Genomic DNA, 23,528 nt, shown 5'->3' with positions numbered 1-23,528 from the left:
ACATTCATTCCATGACATCGCTTGCACAATGCCAGCTATAAGCATGGCATTACATAATCTACTCACAGTAATATGTAATTTAGTGAAATTTATAACAGTCTCACTAACATTTTGATTTGTAACTCTTTCTGTCTCTCTGTCTCCATTCTGTTGATATTTCTTCTTTATTTAATAAATGAACAGGTATTAATTCAGCTTTTGATAATGGTGACACAATGGAGTGTATCGTGAGTGAGATGAACACCAGTCACATTGTCATTAACATCAATGGGTGTGTCAGGAGTGAGGTCGTGGATGCAGACCATAGTTAGACTCTTTTACCTTCCATGCCAATGTATCAATATGTCTTATAGCCTATACTGTAAGTTGAACTCTCCGAATATATATATGGTCATGTTTCATTGTTGTCAGAACAATTAATGTATTGTTTCTTGTTTGTGTTTTTGTATTGGGTAGTCCATTCAGATCTTCAAGTCATCTGAGTAATATGAAGAGTACTATATTAGGAAAAAATGATTGTGTTGTTGTGCTACTAGGCCCTGAGAATCAGGTTCTAAGTTCAAGGTTTCTGTAAAAAATACCTGTAGTACATTTTTAATTTGCTGTATAAATATCAAATATTTATGTATCTCATGAAAATTTGCCTAAGCATCTATGACATAAGGTTATAATACAGTTTTATTTTAATCAACCCATACACTGCAAGCAGTAATAATACATGCTGCAAATCCTTGTCTTTGGTTCTCCTACTTACAGAATTTTTATAATATGACCTTAGATAAATTAATTATGCTCTCTTTTGATTCTTTATTTTCTTAACATTCTTCATGATACTGGTTTAGGAACTTTCCTTGTCTGTGCTTTTCTTTGAAATTCAGTGTGGTGTTTGGAAAACCTGATCTCCTGCATTCTTTGCCTTGGGCTGTTTTGAGAGCCTCATTAGACATCTACTTGTCCTCCTTTTCTGTTCTGGAGACTAGAACATACTTTTCTGCAGCTTCTATATTGATATCATTTATTTCTTCTGTAAGTTTTTCAGGTTTCCTATCAATCATATCAAGATCATTGAATCTGCTCTTTACCTTCACAGCAAAATCAAATGAAATGTGGCTGACATATTGCACTGGCCTGATTTTTCTTTTCCGCTTAATTTGAAATGTGGGTGGTGAAAGCTTACAGCCTTGTCTTTAGCAGACTAAATGGAAGTATTCATGTATGTCTGTGTGATGGGTGTGATTCTGCTGTTGCCCATTTATGTCAAAGTTAAATGTTTTATTTCAGGATGTAGAAAGGATGTATTAGATCAATGTAAGAAATTTTCCTTACCAGGAATTCCATGAATGTGTTTTAATTATTTTTGTTGTTTAATTTCTCAAAAGCAACAAGTTCTTCATCTCCAAATATTGTATTTAAAACTATTTGTAATTAAAATGACTTTTTAGCAGTCAATTGGGTTTTTAAGTCATGGTCAGATATCTTTGTTTTCTTTGTTGACAACTGCTTTGTTGAATTTCTTTATGATGACCTGTTGTCGATCAAACTCTAATGACATTCATCCAATTATTCTTTGGATTACAGCCAGTGGCTTAAGTGCAAAAATTAGTGTACTCCTTGAAATGTTCAAAATAAGAGGTTAAGAAAGATTGGTAATGTTCAAGCACAATCTTTTTTTAGACAATTTACATTTTTTCTTCAGTCCTTATACTTACATTGTATGTTCTACTGACATATGATTTCAGCTATTTTAGGTCTTCCATTTGCATCTGGTCACCTAATTTCTGTTTTAATTCAATGTGATTGTTACCTAGAGAGCTCTTTACTCTCTGCAGTAGCACAGTGGTTATCTTTCAGTCTGAGAGACTAATTTTCTGGTTCCGCTTCATGAGAAGACTAAATTTGGAGGTTTAATGTATTTCGATAAGTCTAACAAATAAGATTAAATGCTAATTAAATTGTTCAATTTGCTAAGCAATTATTCAATCAAGGCTATTCAGTTCAGTTTAGTTTATATTATTTTTGTACAGTGTTCCTTACCGAGTATATTTACAGATATGATGCACTAATAATTGATTATTAAACTGCACAGCATTCACATACATAAACATACAAATAAGTTAAATGCACAGTAAAACAGAATGGATCTCAAAAATTAACATACATTTTAACAATATAAAATCCCATAAATATTATAATTCTAATTTGGTCAGTTAACAAAGAAGAGGAGGAAAAAAGCACCAGTCAGCAACATTCCTGTAGAAAATAAACCTCTAGAGCAGTTGGCATTCCAATCCTAGTCCGTTGAGACCTGCAGTTGCAGGTTTTTCTTCCAAACAGTTTCATATTAAGTGAGTCATTTTACCTCTTATTGTTCTCATTCAATTTGATGGTCATTTTTTCTTGTGTAATTCTGCATTTAGAAAATAGCAGTATTGTGAAATTTACATTTGTAAAGAATTTAGAAATATATTTTAGCTTCTAACCTTTCTTCTTTCATTTTCCTATTATTTCATCTTTTTAGGTGGCATGCACTCCATTAAAGGTATCCTAATAAAGGGAATGAACAATATTTGGAGTAGACCATGACAAATGACAGTAAAAGATTAAAGGCTTGATGCCAAATATTTAAAAACTAGGGTTGCTAAATTTTATTGTAAGATAGCAAGCATTTATATGTGAAATATGAAGATAATTTAGTTTTTTTTTTAATTTTTGTTTTTAAAATTTTCATCATAAATATCCTTATAATTTGATTTCTGCTTTTCCGTTTGTTCTGGTTGTTTAATCTATCATTTCCTAATCATCAAGTTAGTCAGTATTATATTAAAGTAGCAGTACCCTTTCAGAATTCAGTGTTATTTGCTTAGGGTGTCACTGTTTTTGGATGTCCACTACCAGTAATAAGAAAGTTATTATTTTAATGAGCCACTTCAACTTCTTATCAATTGGACATCAGAATGCTCCGCAATGGCTGATTGCTTGGAAGGAATGAGTTCATCCACTTCAAACGATAAAACGCAACCTGACTGAATGTTTAATCTAGTGTGAAAATGTTTTAATGTATGATGTTAGTATGGTCATGCTGAAGATCAATAAGGTAGAGTGCATGGAAGGTGTCTCATTTGAAAGATGAATTCAGGGGAGTTAGAGAAACACATCATCATTTTCGGGAGGATGCATGAATATCAGATTTAGTAGTAATGTTTTCTTCAGTTACATTACACCATCTTACATGCATGTCCTGTTTCATTTCTGCCTTCTGGACAGCACGTACAACCAAGCAGTAGCAGCCAGAACCAAATATGTAAAACAAATTGGAAATTAACATGTAGCCTACTTCTTTATCTTTTCTGTTTGTAGAGTGAACACACTATTCATAGGTTTGTAGGGTATTTATCATCATGTATTGAGTACAGTAAAATTCTTACTTGCATGTGACGAATGACATGCAACACGTCACTGTAAATAGTAAGTACAACTTACCTTGAAACTTCATGTAAGGAATCTAGACTAGAAAAGAGGGCCTTGTTTTTTGTATAATAAGTTAAGTATAATAACACAACAATAAATGTACTGCAATAAGTGACTTTAAACAATGAATGACAATAAGTTATTTATCAGTGCAAAAAGATGCCTATAGAACTAATACAAGAGAAGTTATTTTTATTTGTTTCAAGTCTTTGGGGATTTATGATGTACAAGTGAAAGTCTAAACCTATGAAAAAAGTAATTTATTGTATATGTCTGTGTTCCCGTGGGCCAGGCTACTGTATAAAACCCACAGGATTTTGCAAACAGTGTGGAAATATAGGGTGAGATCAAAACCAAACTTGTCAACAATAAATGTGGAAACTTACATTTTAGGTTTACATTATAATTTCATTGTCTTCCCATTTAATAATTAAACCCTTAATAATTATTTACTGATTTTAGTGTCTTTTCATGGTAGAAATAACCTTCCATATTTTAAAGTGGAAGTTTGAATGTGCCAATGTTGCAGTAGTCAGCTGAGTAAGAGAGGCAATTGGGAGGAACAGTGTGCGTTGAAATTCAGTTTGGTGATTTACCATGGGCTCACTTAAAAGCGTTTGTTCAAATGAAGATTGCTTTGAAGTTCATGGCTCAGAGGCGTGCATTGGCTGCTTTCTCTGAAGTGTAAATGCATTAACCCAAAGACTGCAAAGGTCACAGTAAGCAAAAGCCTCAGCTGTGCCTCTGAGGCCAGGATATGCAATTCAGTCTGGAAAATCAACACTTAGTTGTGATTCTTAAACAATTTATCAGTGTAAGGCACCATTTTTTTTGTCAAATGTGTCTGAGTACTAAGCAGTTGCTGTGTCATCCATCTTCTGGCTTCACAGAATGATTACAATTAGGCATGGACATTGAGAGTTACACATTTTCTCTAAGCATTTAAACAGTTCTGTCAATACCGCCTATAGGTGGTGCCCAATATCTTGGGCATCAATAAAGGCAATCATAATAATTTACAAATGTTATATCATTTACCTACCTTTTATTTCTCTCCAAACAGATCTTCTGGATGCTACAGTGAGATAATCTTGGATGAGTCTCTCTCTCTCTGTCTTGCTCTCTAATTTATTTAATAAACTGCTTCACTAACCATGCCCTGTTGATTACCTATTTGCAGCCTTCACAAGGCTTTATTTATGCTCCTTTACTGCCTAAGCCATTAAACTCTTAGTTTGGCTTCCAGCACTCTCTTGGTTAAAATATTGCAACTCTCTATTGGCAGATTTCCCAGCTATTACTGTCCAAGGTCTCCAAGTAATCAACACTACTTCAGAATATAGATATTCACTGCCTTTCTACACTCAAATAACCCCTCTATGTTGCTCTATCCAGTGGTTTCCTTTTGCTTCTAGACAGATGGAGCTCTCTATACTTCTGATCTCTTATGAATATCTAAGGCTTATTCCAACTTTATCAGTTCTTAACTAACAGTAACTTTTATGTTGCCAGCTTTTATTTGTGGTTCTAAGACTAAGTCGACTAGTTTGCATGAGGTGCTCAACCTAAGATTGTGTTTTCTTACTTGGTAACTGGAACTTTCTTACCAGCCAATGAAATTGCTGGATGTATATTTTGGTTTTTGAAAGCCAGCTTAGGTAAAGGTGTTTTCTAAATAATAATTAGAGGCTGATTGACATAATACAACAACTTAGAGAGCTGGTGAGAGAACTTCATGGTAAGCCTTTTCAGGATAGCCGCCTTGCTTTCCCAAAAACCATCAGGCTGCTTTTTCCTTCACCAGGTAACTGTCATGTTCTAATTTCCCTTTATACTCAGCTCTATGGCACCATCCTACTGTTTTGAAGGATTGTCTTTCTCAAACAAAAGGCGGTTTTCCCATTTCAGGCAGGGTGAAAAAATGCTTAAGCTTACCTCAAGTTAAAAGTTAATTGTGTTTAAAAAATCAGTTTATTTTTGGTAAACCTGTTAAAACCAAAGTATGCAATATTTCCAATTCTCTGTATAGTCCTGCCATGGCATATATATTAGGCACATAATACCCTCTACTGGAGCACACCACCTATCAATCACTCCACAGTACATTACACCATATAGACCATGAAAAGCCTCTCTTTTCTGCAAAAAGTGATTTTAAAAACAAAGATAGCTGAAGGTTTGTATTCAAAGTTACTAGAAGATATCACTTAACATTGACACAAATTCCTGTCAATTGAATTTTTGCAGAGTTACTTTAATGACGACAAGAATAAAATCCACTTAACTAAAACTGGATAGTTCCCCTACCTTTTCTAAATTCCATTTCCCATAGGAAGACTTTTACCCATTCACTGGTTTTATCCATGTTGGAAGTATCCAGGAACATAAAAATAAAACTTGCTGTAGATACTTCACTGGATGGCTTTCCCCCATGCCTCCATTCTAGCCCTTCCATCCATTAAACTTTTTTATCCTTTTGGTCTTAATTGATTGTCCATTGCTTCCTTTACCATATTCACCCTTGTGGTGTCCTTTTCCTAGATCAGGGTGGGCAATGTCGATCCTGGAGGTTCACATTGGCTGCAGGCTGCTTAATTAGAAACCAATCCTTGTCAATTTCAGACTGTATTTAATTTTACGGCTTGCTAGTCTGCAATGGTAGGTTCTTATATCATAGATTTTTTTTCTTTCTAAGGATATCATCAAAATGATTTGAAGTCTAAAACAGATCATTTTCAGTCTGTTGCATTCTTCCCTTAAGTGTTTTATTAAACCGAATAGTGCATGATGAATCCACACACGTATAACTGGAAATAAATTAGGTGGAGAACTTCTGGCTCCTTTGGTATTTGCATCTTATTGCTAAAAAGAAGCCATTGAAAACAACAAATGCAGCTGTTTAAGACTGAAAAAACCAGTTAATGGCGGGGAACCTTATGAAGAGAGACAACTATAATAGAACATAGAACATTTTCATAGAAATAATGTAGCTCAAAGTGCTTTACATGATGAAGAAAGAGAAAAAAGACAAAGTAAAAATTAAAGTAAGAGAACACTAATTAACATAGAATAAAAGTAAGGTCCGATAGCCATGGAGGACAGAAAAAACAAAAAAAAAACTCCAGACGGCTGGAGAAAAAATAAAATCTGCAGGGGTTCCAGGCCATGAGACTGCCCAGCCCCCTCTAGGCATTTTACCTAACATAAGTGATCAGTCCTCGTTGTATTCAGGGTTCTCATGGAAGGACTTGATGATGACGGTCACATGGACTTCAGGCCTTTAATCCATCAATGAAGGGACATCATGGTGCTTTGATTAGATGGTGTTGGTGCAGAAAACCGGAAAAAGAACAGAAGAGAGAGTAGGGGTTAGTATTGATTTTGGAGTCACAATAAATAGTAATGATAATTAATTAAATATACAGAGCATCAGGATTAAACTAAAATGAAGTTATGAGAAAACCATGTTAAAGTAATGTGTTTTTAGCAGTTTTTTAAAGTGCTCCACTGTATTAGCTTGGCGAATTCCTATTGGCAGGCTAGTCCAGATATTAGGTGCATAACAGCAGAAGGCTGCCTCACCACTTCTTTTAAGTTTAGCTCTTGGAATTATAAGCAGACACTCATTTGAAGATCTAAGGTTACGATTTGGAGTGTAAGGTGTCAGACATTCTGATATATAAGATAGAGCGAGATTATTTAAGGCTTTGTAAATCATAAGCAATATTTTAAAGTCAATTCTGAATGACACAGGTAACCAATGTAGTGACATCAAAACTGGAGAGATGTGCTCGGATTTTCTTTTCCTAGTTAGGATTCTAGCAGCTGCATTCTGCACTAGTTGCAATCGATTTGTGTCTTTTTTGGGTAGCCCAGAGAGGAGTGCGTTACAGTAATCTAGTCCACTGAAAACAAATATAAGAGGTCTACCTTTTGCTGTATTTCCTAAGTGAAACAATGCTGTCCTAGTGATCTGATTAATATCTGATTTAAAATTCAGGTCACAGTCAACAGTCAACCTCTGTCTTGGCTTTTAATCCTAATGCTTCAAGTTTATTTCTAATAATCTCATTATATCCATTATTGCCAATCACTAACATTTCAGTTTTCTCTTTATTTAGTTTGAGAAAATGACTACTCATCCATTCAGAAACACAAGTAAGTCATTGTGTTAGTAAATCAACAGATCATGTCATCAGGTGCTATTGATAAATATAGCTGCGTGTCATCAGCATAGCTATGGTAGCTGACGTTGTGCCTTGAGATAATCTGACCTAACGGAAGCATGTAAATCGAAAAGAGCAGTGGACCCAGGATAGAACCTTGAGGAGCACCATATAGAATATCATGCGTCGTCGAACTAACAAAGAATTTTCTCCCTGCCAGGTAAGATTCAAACCAATTTCAGACACTGCCAGAGAGGCCCACCCACTGACTAAGGCGATTTCTAAGAATATTGTGATCAATGATATCAAATGCGGCACTCAGATCTAAGAGGATGAGAACAAATCAACAGCCTCTGTCTGCATTTACCCGCAAGTCAATTACTACTTTAACAAGTGCAGTTTCTGTGCTGTGATTTGTTCTGAAAACTGGCTGAAACTTATCAAGAATAGCATGTTTATTGAGGTGGATGCTAAAATGAAGCATCAAAATGTCACTTGAGCAGTAAGTGTTTCATCAACAAATCTGACTTCTCGTCATGAAACTGGGTTAATTCAAAACACTGCAGCCACTGTGGCCATCCTGGACCGACATTGTCCACCCCTGTCTTAGATCCTCAAGCTGTGTGCTCCAATTGGTGTTTCGTTTATGTGTTCTTCACTCACTGTTCTGTGCCTTTCAGATTCACAACTCCTTTTGATTCCACATCTTTCTCATCTCTTTTTTTTTATAATTGTATGGCCTCTTGTGCTTAATCCTACACTGTCTGTTTACAATTTTACATACTTCATCTTCTTCTCAACCATTACTCATTTATTAACTCAGCAGTTTATTTAGTCTGGTAAAATTTTTCATCTCATGTTACGTCACTTATATTCTGTTCAGCTCTACTTTTTAATCGGGTATTGTCAGGTCAATTCTCTTTTTGCTTCCTAATTCCTTGAACTTTGTAGCACAAGGTATTTGACCAAAGGTTTTGTAATTACCTTACACTTGAAGCAGTTTGGTAAGATTCTGGCTGGTGTTGCAGTCTTTGTTGTTTGTGTATTTTTAACTATCCTTTTTTCCCATTATTGTAGCCTTTAAACCTATTACATTTGTTTAATATAATGACTAATTCATCATATCAATTAATTTTTAATAGGTTTAATACATAACCACATTTGTCACATTTTTGACTCTTGCTTGTCCTTCCACTAAGCTGTGAGGTTTCAGTTTAGAATGTTTTTATAAATACTTTGTGAAAGCTTCCACAGCTTTCCCATTGAATAATACAGTCGAACTGAATAAAAAGGCAGGATTTTCATTTTAAAAGAGAATAGAGAGTGTATTAGACTGTTCTGCGTATAACACAATTGCCCAATTGACTCATAACTATAACTGAATGGCATCCATTGACTACTTCTGTCAAGTTCTAGGAAATTTATAACAAGTATAAGAATCACAGAAAAAAAACCAAAAACCTAAAAAAATCCTTGACAGCTAAGCTCTTTGTTCTGCAGATGAAAAGAAACGCCATCCCAGAAAGTACACTTCTGTGTATCCTTGGAGGCAAATGCTGTCACTCATTGTCAAAACACATTTCTTCTTCGAGCCTCTTTCCCAAATGTTCCACGCTTAGTGATTTAAAGGTGACCTGACTTTTATACCTCTGTGGAGTCAACAATGAATCTGTCAACCTAAAACTCTTGAACCCTTGCAGCAAAATCTGACAATATTGCAGGTATACCTGATTTATTTTCCAATTAAGCAAAATATTTGAAAGCAACTGCTGTTGCTCTGTAGAAATGTTCAACTAACTCATGAGGTGAAATATCAAATGTGAACTTTATGCTAATGTACTAAATTCTTGATAATAGTTTTAGAAAGCACAGCCACTTTGACTTCTGTCAATATACAGGTATATTGCAAATGAGTATTTTGAAATTGCACCTTTGATTACAGTTATCTAGGTTAGTAAATATTTGCCCCAAACTACCACTTGATTGTGCAACTCGCAGAAGGGAAAATACACCATTGAGTTAGTCAATGAATATTTAGAAGCTATACACAGTTCATATACCTTGGCATAACTAGCAGTACGTCAGAATAAATACAAGGAGTTGGCAACACAATGCTGCTGTTGATTAAATTTAAGTATAAGGAAAATATTAACCATTTTTAATTATTATCATTTACTATATGAACACCTATGTAAAATGCAATTGTTTTATAGCCGGGTTATTTTTGCTGTATGTTTGGTGTTTTGGAACATAAATCATTAATTTGCTATATTGTGACTTGCACAGGCCCAATTTAATCACCATAAAGCACTTGTAATTAAAAAACTTACCCAAAGCATGAGCTGTCATTGTGTCACAATATACAGCAAGTTGCTTTCTGATGAAATGTTATGATATTATTGTATGGCAAAACTAGCATTGTCCATTAATATGCATTCACACTTAGAATATATTCTGTGGCAAAAAAAAAAAAAATCTCAGTTTCAGAAGTATTTTGGCAGCAGTAACAATTCTACAGGGTTGTGCATTTTAATTCATCTGTTCATTTTAAGAATTCTGGGGAGCTAGAGCCTATTTTAACCATGTAAGGATTAAGACAATAATGTAATATAATGCCAGTACATCATAAGCACCTACTGTAAACAGTGAGGCTATTGTTTTATGCATAAGTAAATAAAGGTGTTTATTTTTGCTATTTTGCTTTTGTTCTTTAGTATCACCTGGGTAAGGATTCACAGTTTGGTGTGAGAAAATAATACTAGTATATATGCAACATCTACAGAAGAATTAAAGAAAACACTAAATATGTTGTTGGAGTGGCTGTTGAAAACCGTGCTTTCCAAAAATACTAATTTCCTGAAGATTTGCCTATATGTGTGGAATGAAGTCTGTCTCGTTTTCTAGTCTCCAGTTGATCACATAACATTCTCAAATATGCTTAATCAAATTCGTGTTGCAGGGATGGAACCTGTCTTGGCAGCACCAGAATATGGCAACAAACAGTTTTGGATGGAGCACTAGTCTATCACTGAGCCCTTTCACACACATGTCCATGTCAGATCGATTTAGAATGATCAGTTAACCTGACATGTATGTTGTAAAAAAGATAACAACATAGATGGGGTCCCATGTTGGAAAATTACATTTATTCCAGTTGTTGGATATAGGATTAAGAAGAAAGTACTTATGGACATGTACCAGTACTGTATATCCTTCAGACTTCAGCAGAAATATTAGACTTGAAGTCAAAATATGAGACCTGTGGGCACTCAATTCTGACAAGGACCACACAGCAGTCCAGTCCTTATGCTATCTATATCCAATACCTCCTTTTGGCGGCCCCCACAGAACCAGACATGGCAGCCCCATGGGTCCACAAATTCCATGCTGCCCTACTGTCATCCATACTGGGGTTTGCCAAATGGGATGCTGCCACCCAGAGTACTGGGGCACTCTCTGCTCATAGCAGACAGTAACCCACTGTTCATTCTTTCCAGGCTCCCAAGCTCATCCAGTGTGTCCTTTCATGGCTGCTGGGAGGCCAGACCTGGTGTAGCTACTGATGCAGAATCCTTCTGTAACCAAGTCCTGGCACTGAAGGGACGTAACACCACTGTCATGCTGACTTTCCTTTATCAAAACCTCTTGGCTGGACAAAGGAGCAGGGTCCATCCTGTCAGCGATGCCGGCCCATCCCTCGCTGATCATAAATGTGAAAAATTAGTGGATTTATATGTACCAGGGTCTGGAAAAGGTGAAGGATAAGGCAGTGATTTTACATGGGTAGCAGTCCTCTTCTGGGACCTATACTTGTAGTTGTGAGGTAAAATACAAAGAAGCTCATGATTCCTTATGTACACACATAATTACTCCCTAGTGTAATGTTTGATTTAGTCCCAGTAATAACTGAATTAAGGTTGGAACTTGGACAATACCCCTGGAGATGTGGGTGAGAAAACATAGTATTAGCAAAAATACCCACACAGATATTGGGACAATGTATGGGATTCGATCACTGGACACTGGAGCCGTGAAGCACCAGCACGTTAGTAGAATAAAATCTCCATGTAATAGACAATCTTTGGACTGAAAAATTGCTTTCAGCATTTTAAAAGTTTCTACAAAGTTTTTATTGTACTGACTAATTAGATCATGTTTACCAGTAAATTTCCATTAAAAAGTTTAAATCAACAGTTGTCTTAATCTTTTTAAACAAAATAATGTCCCAGAACAAAAGATCTTACAAAACACTAATATAGTAAATTTTCACAACCATGTCACTTCATTTATACTAATAATATTGCATGTACTGTATTGCAGAATAATGTATTATATCACATAGTTTGAGTATGGACATATCATTGGCAAATTGATATATCTTAGCACTAGCCTAATACTGATTTGTTTTGAATTTAAAATCCTTGCTGCCAAAAAAATTATACTTCAGGTGACTCAGTGTTTGCCTTTGTTTGTACTTAAGCACTCCTGCTACTGTGGGCAATTAGGAGCAGCTCCTCTCTTTTCATTATGAGTTTATGTGACAAAGTGACATCAATTTAGCACAGAGAAATGCTAAAGGACACAGACCTTTTATTACTTGGCAAATATTTTTATTTTTTTGTCACCTCATAAACCTCTTTAGCTCATGCTTGTGTAGAAAGTGGAAGTGCTATCACTGGCCGACCTCATTTTAATAAACCTGCCAGCCTAACCCTTAAAATCTTGCCATGGAATTCAAAGAGTTACCATATATTTCCTAAATTTTTCCACTTTATTCCTGGCTGATTATTCCATGCCATTGGTCTTATTTTTCTGTCTCTTTTATCTTTTAAATTCAGTAGCTAGTTGGCTGAAAACGTGTCATTCAGCTGTAATGCTCCCATTTTCTGCTGAAACTGTCAAGTTGTTTGGAATAAATGTAGGTAAACATTGTCGTCCTCTTTTTCATTCCTGGAGTAGCATGTTTAATCACACAGCTAATCTGTGCTGTAAGCAAATTTTGTTCTGAGTGAGCATTGAATTCAAATAAATGTCTTTTCCGTTGTATTATGTAACACAATAAATAGTAAAGTCTCTGTGTGCTACAGTAATCATGTCTACCTCAGTGGGCACTAGGTACTGGCACACAGCTAGCTGCAGTTCATCTGTAAGATGTGTGTAACAGAGAGCCCTGTTGTAGCAGAGAATTAGCCAAAAGAATAATACAGTATATGCCTTTAGATTACCACTACTAGTGCCATTCACACAATACGATAAAAAGTGGAACTGTAATTCTGTGAAGTTCTTTCCGGAGTGATTGCTATTTCAAACCATTTGATCTAAATGTTACAAAAGTATTTTTCTACCTTAATCCTAAAGAGCCTACAATGTTTAAATAAATTTTACAATGAAGGAAATGTGAACATGTGTTGCTGTACTCCAAGGTCATTCATGTTTGTTTCTAAGAGGATCAAAATGAGAACTCTGAAGAGGATTTCTCAAAAACAGAGGCAAACCTAAAAATAAACAAATCCAAAATTAAAAAATAAAAAACAGCATCTTCAAATAAGGCAGTGGTCAAAAACAGGAAATCCAATAACAAAATGAGAAAGCAAAAACCACAAGACAGGAAACAACATAATGTACCAAAGAAGCCATATTAATGGCTGCTTCTCCCTAAACAGTGCAGGGGGCAGTTCCCCAGCTGCAGCATTAGGTGACTTCACCACCTGAGGCTCCACATAAAGGGAACAGGGCAGGAGACACAGAAAACTAATACATACATTAACACAACAAAGAAAAGTACACTAATTAATAAACAACACAATACTGAATAAACAAAACACAGAAAGAACAAAATCAAAATACCTAATTGTCATAGGTGGACCGTGGCATAGAGCACCTTTTAAATAAATAATTAGGTCCTGGGTAGTAGGCAGGCTGTGAATGGGTCCGGGTGTGCGCAAGTGCAATTGGGGTGCTTGGCCGATTGAACAGCATACACATGCGGAGGCGGGTGGATTGGCCAGGTGCCTCAGTTGTGCCTTGGGTGGAGCAACTTGTCACACCTGCACCCAATTAGAGAGGACAAATAGAAAGGAGCATGCACAGCAGAGAAGGGAGATGAAAAAGGAAATAGAATGAAAGAAAGAAAGAAAGAAAGAAAGAAAGAATGGTGCGGAGGTTAACAGATGGAGAGAAAAGGGCAGGAGTGAGGCAGCAAGTAGGTGCAGACAGGGAAGAAGCAGTCAGATGGGAATGCGAGCCCCGGGAGAGGAGTGTGTGGCCAGCGTTTGAGGGGGCCAAGTGTTACTCCTGCGGAGCTTGGGAGCAGGAGCAACAAGAGTACTCAGGAAGGACTCCCCTGCAAAGGGGTGGAGGTCCTCGCCCTTTAAAGATTACTCTTGGTATGTCCAAGTAAAAGGTACTAAGGGATTTCTGGAGGGGCAAATAATTGAAAACACTAGTAGACAGAAACTGATGTCAGAAATGAAATGTAATTTCTGATGAAGAACACCCGACTTGAAACGTAACTCCTCATAAATAGACTGTGTTAGCAGGTCCACATTTAATGCAATCAATACATAAAATTGTGTTTTTTGGTAGGGTTAATAAGTGCCTGGGAAGATTTAAATATTGAGAAATAATAACCTTTGCTTTATTGTAGAAAAGCTATAGATTGACAAGACTACAGAGTGCTATTCTATAACATCTAGTAAGACTAATTGGAAAAACTGTACCTGCTACACTGCCTCATAGTGGATCTTTGGTGCACCATTTTCTCTGAGCAGGAACTGTGAAATTCCCCACAACCCCCACCCCATCACTAGACAATTTCTACAAAGTCTTAACAAGACCCATCTGTCATATCCCATTTTTAAAAATCAGCACACTTTAAAACCCTTTCATCTGTGTAAGGTTGTGGATGTACACCATTGTCTAATTTCCTCATTGTTACCCTAAAAGGAGTACAAAAAATAGAAATGACATAAATCCTTACGTTAAATTACAATAAACCCAACAATAAATTTTTTTGCCACAGAATCACAAGTCAATCTGTGATCAAGCTGTAAATTTGATAGACAGGAGAGCAATTTATGTTGCTTTTTTTATGGCCGCTTTGAAGGGCATAACGGTGAAAGTAACTTTGACTGGCAAAGAATATCGAATTGATGCTTTCTGTTCAAACACATAAGACCATGAAGGTGAATAGCAAGCACTGTTCATGTAAACACCTTGAGAAGGATACTTAAGATAACACTTTTTTTCTTTTCCATCATGAATTTCTTGATTAAGCAGTCCCTGACCTTGACTTTCACTCTGACATGAAAGCAGACATATTCAGCTGATTAAACAAGGACAGCAACAACATATAAAATTAATTAAATAACAGCATAACGCTTGGTTATGTACTGTGCAATAAATTCCACCAAATCACCCCAAAAAGAGATTCACTTTTGTAGAAAGAGGATCAAGAAAATCAGTTAGTACATCACTTTGTTAACACTAGCATCCCATAATTTTGTTAAATAATTCTTTGGTATAAAATGAACTGCATGTATGCTCTGCTTAGCAACAAAATGAATGAATAAGTGAATGTTTCCTAAGGCTCCGGGTTGAAACGACAAGTGTGGCGGGTGATTGTCTTCAGCTAACCCAATGTCTGACCTGAAGTAAGCCACTTAACCCACTAGATCTCATTTTATAGGCATATCAAGACATTTTTGTGTGCAAAATAAATGAGGTGGATTAGAGTGAATGTAAAAGTAGCAATGTGTTTACAGGCAATTTGCTAGGATTAAAAGTGAATTAAGAATTTCGTATTTAGTGCATTAGTCAATTCTCATAATTAAAAGTAGATGTGCTCAATGATTTTGAATCCCAGAACATTGATCTTTAGTCCCAACAATTTATCTGGCATGCAGATCAATGACTAGATCCTGGGCATTTTCAAATAAAGAACATAAGAATTGATATTTTTTGAGAGTCTTATAATAGTTCAGTTTGCTTGTGGATTAAGTGCAAAATTTAGCAGCTCAATGACAAAACACTTTTAAACACATACAGTGTAATTGTCTTTAGTCTAATTCAGTTACTGCTTTTCTTAAGTAACTATTTTGGATGGTCTGAGCTTTTAAAATAGTTACGTTTTTGAGACAGTGCTCTGTAAATGGTATCATACATTCTTTTCTCATGAGCTCAAAAAGAGTTTTAGGACATTAGAACATTTTAGACGAGAACAGGCCATTCAGCTCAACAAAGCTCGCCAGTCCTATCCACTTATTTCTTCCTTTTGATTATTGCAGTCTTCATTTTTTTTCAAGCTCCCATTGTTCCCCGTCTTCGAGAAGATTTTTTCCACATGGTTTGCTGTTTAGACTAAACCAATCATCTTTAATTTGTCTTCCACTTATTCCACAAGACGGGCACAGGGAACCTGAGTCTGTTACAGCAGCATTGGGTTTAAGACATGAACCAACCTTAGATGGAATTTAGTTTCAAGGTGCTTTCATGTTCATTCACGCACTTACTTATATGAGCCATGTAATGTAATATCCTATCATTGAGATGTGGAAAATGACACAAATGGAACAAAACCCATATGGACAATGTGAAAACATACAATCTCCACAAAGTCATTTGCTAGGCCATCGAATTGTAAGACAGCAGTGCATACCCCCGCATCTAATTAGGTTAGTGAATCTAAAGTTAGAGTGTATGTTCACTTACATTATTTGTAAATCTTGATTGCATTTTATTCCCATGTCTGCATGGGTTTTTTCCCCAGATATTACAATATGTTTCTTTTAATTCATATAATCAAGTGGCTTAGTTGGAGTGAGTATGGATGTGTGCGTGTGAGTGTTCCCTGCGATGGAAGAACACCCAGTGTTTGATTTATTCCTGCTTTGCTCTTAATGATGCATGGACAGGCTTTGGCACTCTATGACCCTGAATTGAATTAGCCTGTATGAAAAAGCAATGAATATGCCATAGAACTAATGTCTATACAAGGTTCATTCATTACCTTGTCCCTGATGCAGCTTGGATTGGGTTTTGACTCCCTAAAGCCTTTAAGTAGAATAACTGATTTAGAAAAATGGTTGAACAGTCAAAGTCTTATAATATTAGCTTCATTAAGTTGGTATTTTTGGGATTCTCTTGTTATAAGACAGGGGAGAGTAGCAACCTTTTTTAACAGACCAATTAAATGTAGCAAACTGAAGAGATGTATAGTAGATGACTATTTTAATACCCTTCGGGAGAGTGTTTTGTAATTTTGTTTAATTTGATGATTGATGTTCTTATTGATTACAGATTGGCTCACTGTGAAGTGGATATTGCTTATTGCCCAATGGGCTGTTTGTGTAATGTACCGTGGCTAAGAGGAGCTCACAAGTAACACTGTCAGGACAGATTTCGAAAATGTGAATAAGTCCCTAGAGATGCTAGATGCTACAGCTGCCATAATACCTTTGATATAACCTGAAGAATTTTACTGAGCAGCACAAGGTTAAAATTTGAGATGTATCACTTGTGAGTTTACTTTATAAATCTTAAATGTCTTAAATATTGTCATCCAAGTATAGCCAGTAACGAAAATCAGGTTAGGTGATATAATTAGAACATTAGAACAAGTCATTCAGCCCATAAAGCTTGTCCATCCTATTCGACTTGATTATTTAAAATAACATCACATCAAGATTTAAAGATCCACTAAAGTCCTACTCTCTACCACACTACTTGGTAAATTATTCCATTTACGTGTATTTGTTTGACTGAGGCTTTTATCCAAGGTGACTTTAAACATTTGAGATACAATTAGTTACATTTTCTTTGTTTATTGGACTACAGGCAGGTGATGTGCAGTAACTTGTTCAGGGTCACACAGTGCAAGTGTTCCAAGTCCAAAGCCTTAACCACTCCACCACATGTGTTATTCCGTGTGTCTGTGGTCTTTTGCGTGATCAGCTCATTTATATATAGCAATGGGGTGCCTTTAGTTTATTTGTGGTATTACACAATGTTATTGAGCCTTCAGTAAGTAGAAAGAGTTAACAGACTTTTGTTGAATATGTACAGTATGCTAATTATGTAATAACTGAAAAGAAACAAATTCCATATTAAGTACTGTACATTGAAGTGTTAGCTGGTTGCATTTTACTTAAATCGGCTAATTGAAATTGCTATAACATATAATTGTATTTGCGAAAATGTAAATACACCTGAGACCAAACTCTTTTAACTAAGCACAAATACAAATGTGATGGATCTCTTTTAACTAAACGCATATTTGGCCTTGAAACAACAAATCTTCCTTTATCCTGTAAGAAAAGACATATTATTTTGTAAATAGTGCGGGTTATTTATTAGACTAATGACTTTCTTGATGCAATTCACTGGAAATGAGTCTCTTGCATGACATAAAGTTGCTGATGAAAATAAAGATATCAGCTTTATTTAACAGAGCATGAAACAATTCACTTTTTTATTTTGTACTAAGAACTGAGGCATTCTCTGTGTGGCAATGTGTTTGAACATTCTCTCCATGTTTTTAGTTTAGATTTCTCTACATGTTTTTAGTTTGTACATTTATCCTGTGTTTTTCATTTGAACATTTTTTTCTAGTCTGTGTCCATTTTTAATTAAATTTTCCATCCTGTGTTTCAGTTTGAACAGTTTCCCAGTGTTTGCACAGGTTTTAAATTTAAACTTTTATCCCATTATCTGTGCTGATTATTAGTGTGGATGTTCTCCACTTGCTTGCCTGTATTTTTCTATAGGTGCATGTTAATTGTTTTGGGGATTTTGAATTATAAGTATGAATTTGTGTGACTGTATTCCGTGACTACCTTTAATTACACTGTTTTAATAAATGGGTCCAGCATGTTCAATACACTAAAATCCCAATGCTTTTATAATTATGCAGGTGAATATTTTTAGATGCCTCTATTTATGCCGTAACAAGTCTGACTTAACATGTTAAACATGTAATGCTGTGAAATATATTATGCCGCCTGGCCTTGTTTCTCTTGACAGAGTCAGGACACAGCTGTGTTGTTGTAATGCCGGCTTTTCTTGTTCAGGATTTATTAGTCATTTAATTAGCAGTATACATTTTTTCCATATTAATAAAAAGGTAATATTTATGTCAATGTTTCAGTCATTCATTATTGGGTTGTGAGCTGAAGTCTGTTTTAAAAGCATTGAATACAAAGATAAGAAAACTTTAGAAGGATCACCTCTCCATTGAAGGATATTCACACTCTCTCTCTCTCACACACACACAAATCTTCTAATGCTGACCCAGTTTATGGATGGCAGTCAATCTATTGGCCATGTTTTTGGGGGGGAGGTGGGGGTTTGAAGATACTGGGCACAGGCCTTTCACTCCACAGACAAGCTGACTGGAAACCCATGTCACTGGAGCCGCATGGCAGTCAAAATATCTGCATCTAGTTACTCTGTCATTAGCTTCATTAGTTTAAAAATATTTTTATTTTAATTAAGTGCAAAAAGTGTCAATTTCCCTCATGACCGTCACCAAACAGCAGGAGAATGACATAGTATTCTGCATAAATATTTTATGACCATTGTGAAGCTGTTTGCCATCAGCTATGCTAGCTAATGTTTTTCATGGTGAGCACTGCTGAATTAGAGTCTAACAACTCTCAATGTATAATTAGATTTATTCAAATAGCAGTATTAACCTCAGTTCAAATGGAAAGGGAAAACAGAAGTCACTGCAGGTGCTGTGCACATCTCTGCTATATTTTTCAAATGAGGTTGCAGTGTGGCCTAATGGTTAAGGCAGTAGACCTTAAAGTTCATCCACTTAATCTGCCTGTTCTCCATTTTTAATTATATGTGTAAATGATGGTACTTTGACTCTACACTTAGGAGGTGCTTTGCAGTGCTGGTTTGTACAGGAAGGTAAGTAAACACAGCAATCAAAGGATCAGAGCGTATACTAACAGTTTAGAATTGCAAATCTGTCAAAGGGACACATCTTTGGGATATGGAAGGAAACATGGAGTATCTGGAGAAAATCCTCAGATACTGGAGAATATGCAAAATCGAAACAGATACAAAATGGGTGTGGGATTTAAACCCAGGATGCTGGATTCAAGAGGCAGTAGCATTAACCATTGCCTCACCATGTCATTCTATCTTATATATAAACGTCTATGCATGGAAGTGGGTGTGTCTGTCTGTCCAGCCTGAAAGTGAGAGGTGGAGTCGAGGTAAAGGCTCCACCTCAGAGGAAACAGAAAACTTGCTTAGCCACTAATAACACAAGCAGGGCCAGCACATCAGCAAAACAAAACCTCCAAAGAAAGACAAAGTCACTTAGCCGCGAACATCGGCAAAATGGTATCTTTTTTACTTTTGCACAAGTAATGCAAGTACGTCGGCAAAACGAATCCTCCTAGGAGAGAGATGACCAGAGTAGTTCCTTTCAATTACTTGAGATCACTACATTTTATTTTTTTTCTGACAATTTTCAATAGTGTCTAGGACCCCAGGCTTTTTACAACATGGGCTGTCACAGCTAGTGTTAAATAAGGTCATTATTTGATGTGGAGAACAGAATGAAGATATTCAAGGATGGTGTTTACACTGACATATAGTATTTCTTTCTTCAGGGAATTATAGATAACTTTGAATAAGTTGCCTAATGATATTTTACAAATGCTGAACAGGAATGTTCAGTGAGCCTTGTTCTTGAGGTTTGTTCTTGTGTTCTTATAAAATAAAATTCAAATAACGCATTGTTTGACTCTTTAGTAAAACTGAAATAGACATGACATTTTCTCAGGACACTAACTTAGAACTCTAATCTCCTCTGTCAGTGTAGTTAGATCTTATTGGTAACAGTGAGGCCCTGACATTTGTGCAGTACATTTGTCTATTTAGATGTCATATCAGATGATTACAGAAAGTTAGTCAAGACCATTTGCTTTACGGGCTTAGCTAGGGCATATTTTCATTTTGTGTAATAATAGAAATAATAATGCCATGGTGGATGTCACATTGAACATTTCCTGTGCTGAAACTTTGCACATTTTCTCTGTTCTTGAGGGTTTTTATCTTGGTACTCTGCTTAACATCCTACATTGAAAAGACATTTTTCTTCGGTTAACCGTCAATGTTTAAACCGATTTGTTGTGAGTGAATGTGTACAAGCCTGGAACAGACTTCTGTCCACACCACGGTTGGTTCCTGCTTCAGATATTATGGCAGAAAGAGGTAGGCTCATATGTTTGAAATTTCTATCAGATAATTAGAGCAGCTGTTCTCATCTCACCTTCTACATTATTTTAATCAAATCATTTATTTTCATTTTTAATTAGAGTTATTTTTATGTTTTATGTAGTATATATTAACCCTATAGAACTGTTAAATGTTATATGATGAATATTTGCTGAAATGAAGACCTTACATCTATAAGTTCTACAGTAGTTTATAGTTACATGGCATTTACACAAAACAAAGAAAATTCATGCTACAAAAGGTGCACATCCCAAAGGCTTCTCACAAATGACTCACGTTTACAGTTTTTCTCCATGCTGCCCTTGTTAATTCCTAATTGTTAACAATCCCAAACAATTAGCTAATTGAATTAGAAACACTTATGTCTATCACATTCAGGCACATGGAATTCACAGAAGACTCATCCTCTAATTGCCAGTCTAACAGCAGGAAAAACAGAGAAGTAGGTTGATATAAGGTGGCTTACTGAAATATCACAGCACATTCAGCATCACAGCTCTCTTTGTAAACTTTACTGATAAACAGTTTATTAAGAACATGTCGTGTCGTGTCTTTTTAAAAATGAAAAGCACATTTAATACATACATACCTTACTATATATTACAGATGCACTTTTCCTGAAATACTTGTTCTTTTAGAACAGTCCTGTGGACCCACTGTGGCTGCAGGTTTTCATTCCAACATACTTTTGTTTTTAATTGGGCCCTGACTTTAATTACGAAAACAGTGATTTCCTAGTTTCTGTGTTTTGGTGCCTATTCAGAAACTAGGAAGCTGGGTTGACAAAATGTTTATTAGGATGTAGCAATCATTTCTATATGTTACATGGGAGTCATGACTAGCTCTGATAACTCTAGCCATAGGTGCAATCTCTTTGTGCATTAGAGCGGCAACCAGTGAAAGCTCAAGAGGAAGTGCAATGCATATAATGTAATGATAAGAAATATGAAACACGGGGGATTTAGACATCAAAAACAAAAGAGAATCTCATCTGACTGCTATCTCGTGTTTGACATACCACAACAGAATGAGAAAAGGAAAAAAAAGGAATAGAGATTGCAACTGAACGCCTACCTGTTAACCCTTCGAACAGTACAGACTCCATCAGGCAGCATGCAATTTGGGTATCAGAGAAAGGGGCAAGGACAACTGTGCTGCATCACTAAATGTGACATGGCCGATGATTTTCAGTTGTTTAAATTGATGTGGTCCAGCAACAAGATCACAAATGCAGTCTCCAAATCTGACATACTCCACGACTAGAAGTCACATGATGTGACATTGGGTTTAGCAGTAAAGTGACTCGGTGGCTGTTAAAATGGTCGGAACAAAAATGGTAGCCAAAGAGAGCCCCTGTACTGAACCACTGTTTTAGATAAAATGCCTGTGTTTTCAAAGTAGCATACAACTGGTCAAAACTAAGGAGGAAATACAAACAAATTGATACAGACCTGGTGGGTATTTCACAAAGTGAGCTGACTTAGCTTCTTTCAGCCATTTTCAGTTTCACAAAAGAATTCTGAAAATTAAAAGTTCTGCTTATGAGAAGGACTTAGGAGGTTTAATGGACTAATCAATATTAACCTCCAGTGTTCAGACGCCATTAAGAAGGCTAAAAGAATGATAGTTTATATAGCATGATGTGTAGAGTCCTATTTAAAGGAGTTTATGCTTGAGTTTTATAATACACTGATGAGGCCTCATATGGAGTACTGTGTACAGTATTGGTCTTTGGGCTTTAAAAAAAACATGACAGTGTTAGACAAAGTCCAAAGAAGAGCAACTAGGTTGATTCTAGGACTCTACGGGATGAGTTATGAGGAAAGATTAAAAGAGCTGAGCCTTTTTATTTTAAGCAACAGGAGATTAAGAGATGACATGATTGAAGAATTTAAAATTTTGAAGGGAATTAGTACAGTGGATCAAAACTGTTGTTTTAAAATGAGATCATCAAGAAAACGGGGACACAGTTGGAAACTTGTTAAGGGTAAATTTCGCGCAAACATTAGGAAGTTTTTCTTAACACAGAGAATCATAGACATATGGAATCAGCTAGCAAGTAATGTAGTAGAGTGAAGGACTTTAAGGACCTGTACCTCTTGACCTGATGTTATTTTGGAGGAATGTGGATAGGTACTGGCGAGCTTTGGTTGACTAAATGTCTTGTCCTCATCTAAATGTTTCTAATGTTCAAATGATTAGGGTTCTATTGATTGGTATCTGTAGCAACTACGTACATCCTTTTAGCCTGCTCTGTACCAAGAAAACTTTGAATCAGTCAGAGAAAGGTCTGGACAATATATAACTGGGCAGCATTCTTTGCTACACTATTGTTTAAATTAATCTGATATATCGATTGCAAATTTTGTAAGCAATAAAAGCTGTCCATTGAAATGCCAAGAATTAATAATACATCACATTTAAATGGTGTCATTTCTCCTCATATTTGTTTTTTAGTAAGAGGCAAAAGATAAGATGTATAAAATATTAATAAAAATATATTATAAAGATGTGCTCCATTTGGCTAAAAGTGAACTGCTGAAAGTACTAATTCTAATTCAGTAAACTTATAAAAATAAGTACTGCTGACTCATTCATACCATAGTAATGTAATGTACAAGACAAATAAGAAACTTTAAG

At 35.8% G+C, this 23,528-nt stretch overlaps 1 protein-coding gene across 1 annotated transcript in view; it reads left to right on the top strand.

Moving 5' to 3' along the window:
• Nucleotides 1-23,528, top strand: part of sorcs2 (sortilin-related VPS10 domain containing receptor 2) — a 1,110,734-nt gene that overhangs the window by 614,734 nt on the left and 472,472 nt on the right. The gene's annotated exons all lie outside the window — the stretch shown is intronic.

Source organism: Polypterus senegalus, chromosome 4 (assembly GCF_016835505.1).
Source record: "Polypterus senegalus isolate Bchr_013 chromosome 4, ASM1683550v1, whole genome shotgun sequence".
NCBI classification, from domain to species: domain Eukaryota; kingdom Metazoa; phylum Chordata; class Cladistia; order Polypteriformes; family Polypteridae; genus Polypterus; species Polypterus senegalus.
Note: the sequence above shows the minus strand (reverse complement) of the source record. Positions and strands in the feature narration are given on the sequence as shown.